This window comes from Oryza sativa, chromosome 8, assembly GCF_034140825.1.
Source record: "Oryza sativa Japonica Group chromosome 8, ASM3414082v1".
NCBI lineage: Eukaryota > Viridiplantae > Streptophyta > Magnoliopsida > Poales > Poaceae > Oryza > Oryza sativa.
Genome location: NC_089042.1, coordinates 10,467,469 through 10,470,397, shown reverse-complemented (window position 1 = coordinate 10,470,397; position 2,929 = coordinate 10,467,469). Strand labels below are relative to the sequence as shown.

Sequence of the window (2,929 nt, the reverse complement as noted above, 5' to 3'; positions counted from 1 at the left end):
AACTATGATATTGCGTGGGCACAATAAAACTTTACAAGGTGAGGCCCACATGTAAGTGATAAGAGAAAAACTAAAAAGCGTAGGGCCCACTTGTTAGCCCTATTCTCCCTCTCTATCCTTTCCCCCAAAAAAACAGCAGAGCAAGCGGAGACGGCGGCGATGGCAGTGGTGCGGGTGATGGCAGTGGTGCGGTGGATGGCGATGGCGGTGGTGCGGGCTGTCTGCGGTGCATTATCCATTTAAGTTGTATGGATAACCATATAAAAAAATAATCCAGAACAATTTTGTAAGCATATATATATATATATATATATATATATATATAATACAGACCATAATTACAATCTCAAATGACAGCCTAGTGCAAACTGACGCATCTAGTGCGAGATAGTATGTAGAAGATAATCACACGACATTCCATATAAAAGGTGATGGCGTGCTGTACAAAACAAGAGGACGATGGTGAGTAACATTCCGATGAGCAATTTACTATATTCTGCAATATTTTTTTGAATTAATTTAGATCATGCGAACCTACCTTTGCTCACCAGTCAAGAACATCTTTATACACGATATTTCTAGTGCTCTTCCCTGTTGAATCAACTTCTTTCTTTGGCTTTGCCAAAATCCTTGTTGTTAGCCTTGACACACCCCTTGACAATGCGACATATAGGTGACCATGTGAAAACACGGGCTCTGGAAGATAGATCCCAACATTTGGGATGGTTTGTCCTTGTGATTTGTTAATGGTCATTACGAAACTAAAACGTATTGGGAATTGCTTCCTCTTGAATTTGAAAGGTAGAGATATATCGTCGGAGGGAGACAAAGGGATCCGTGGGATAAACACCCTTTTGCTGGCATGTTGTCCACCAACAATCTCAGCATCAATTGCATTATCTTGAAAAGCTCTAACCATTAGTCTAGTCCCGTTGCACAATCCATTATTTGGATTAAGGTTGCGAAGAAGAATCACGGGACAATTGATTTTTATTATTAGCTCGTGTGGTGGGAGACCATTTAGAGTAATAGAGTTAAGGTAGTCTAGAGGATAGCTATTGTGAGGGTCATCATCAACAGAGTCAAAGCTGTGATTAACCTTGGCCTGCCCTGGAAATCTGTCAATCATATTAACATTCAGCTTGTCCACATAATCATTTTTTGTGGATACAATGGCACGTGTGCTCATATAAGATGCAGAGCTTGCATTCTTTTTATCATCAAACGAGGGAAACACATGATTAATCAATTCGTGTACTAAATCCTCGCTATCCCCATAAGCAATCACAATTTCATCAGGCAAACGAACATTATCATTTCTGATAGTGTTTTCAGTGCCATTTCCAATTCTAAGGAGATATTCCGAAAATCATGTATCAGATTGAGCCCTATGTTCAATTATTGATCCAATTCTAAGGAGATATTCCATCAATTATTGATTTGTTTCATGATATTGAAGTATATTATTCAAAGGGATTGTGACTGTTTGGATAACAGGGAGAGGCGGTGATATTTTGTCACATCAAATTGAGATTTTAAATAGCATCCATGCATTCAAATTACAGAAAAAACTTGCATACCATGACTTATAAGCAGCTCCTTAATATGTGGATATGCACATATACACGTAATAGATATGTGACACTATAGTTCACAATCACATCCACTATTTACCAGCAAATCTACATTTGTACTTGAATAGTATTACCTTCTCTGTCGTGCAGTGGAGAGGGTTCCGGAGATCACTTTGTGGTGTCGCAGTAGAGAAGGGGGCACAGGGGCAAGGAGTCCTGGTAGTTGGCATCGGCGATCTGGAGGCGAAAATCGGCGCCAACATATGTTTAGTCTATATTGGTGTAAGCTTGAATGAAAAGGGAAATGCAAATAAAAAACATATGAGCCTATAACATTTCATCCCAAAATATACCACTGATTATTGTCTAGTAATTTGTTTTCTCATCCTTCTCCAATTCAATACATATTAGAGCCCAACCATAATTCCATAATCTGAATCTACACTAAATAACTTGAGGTATTTATTCCAACACCCAGCAATTCAAGGTAGCTGCCCATCCAGCTTCTTTTACTTAGCATTCTACTGATAAAAGAAAAACTATCGTGGATCTCTAAAAGAAATTAGAGCTAGCATGACTAAAAATCCGATATGTTTTATTATTTCAGAATTAATTCTTGGCATGTAATACTCAATTGTAGCAGAAAATAGCAACAGATACTGATCATTCACGCAATAACAATCACAATTGAACTGTATGGTAAATTGATATGGATCATGTCCAAGAACCCGCTGTCAACTGGAATAGAAAATATGAATGAAATGCTAATACAGGGAAAGTGCTCAGTTCAGAGTGAGGTAAAAACATGACCAGGCAGCATTTTTGGGCAGAACCTCACAAAAAGCACCGGTTGTCCTACTATTCATAATAAGAATATATAATGTATTGTAATTCTAAAACACTAACCATGATTCTATTAAAGCGGTTGTCAACGTCCATGGCCGCCAGTCTCCATCCAGACTACAACACGCACAACAGTAACAGCCAAAATCCGTCAAAACAAACATAACAAAGAAGTCAGTCTCTGTATATGGCTCAAATAAGGGGATAAAATCAATATTCTCAAAGATATATGGCTGTCCTTAGAGAGTAATAGAAACCCTGAAAAAAAATTGTCCTATCAATAAAACAGGTAAAATAATACTCCTACCTGAGAAGCTAATAGAAAAGAGCATTCAATAATATACACGGTCGGCGTGGAGGGGCGCCGGCGGCGTCACGCGCGAAGGCGGGGTGTCGGAATCGACAGATCGACGGCGGCGCGCGGCGGCGGCGGGAGAGGGAAAGAGTGGAGCGGCGACGGTTAGGGTTAGGCGGCGACCGGCGTTGCGCGGGGTAGGGGTGAGGAGATGCGA

General features: G+C 39.9%; 1 long non-coding RNA gene across 1 annotated transcript; it reads right to left on the bottom strand.

Annotated features, from left to right (window-relative positions):
• Nucleotides 1-1,512: 1,512 nt before the first annotated feature.
• LOC4345142 (uncharacterized) lies at nucleotides 1,513-2,540 on the bottom strand. Its single transcript, XR_001548064.2, has 2 exons — nucleotides 2,481-2,540; nucleotides 1,513-1,811 (listed from the first exon to the last, which is right to left on the bottom strand). It is a non-coding gene; the product is annotated as an uncharacterized lncRNA (long non-coding RNA).
• Nucleotides 2,541-2,929: the final 389 nt, after the last annotated feature.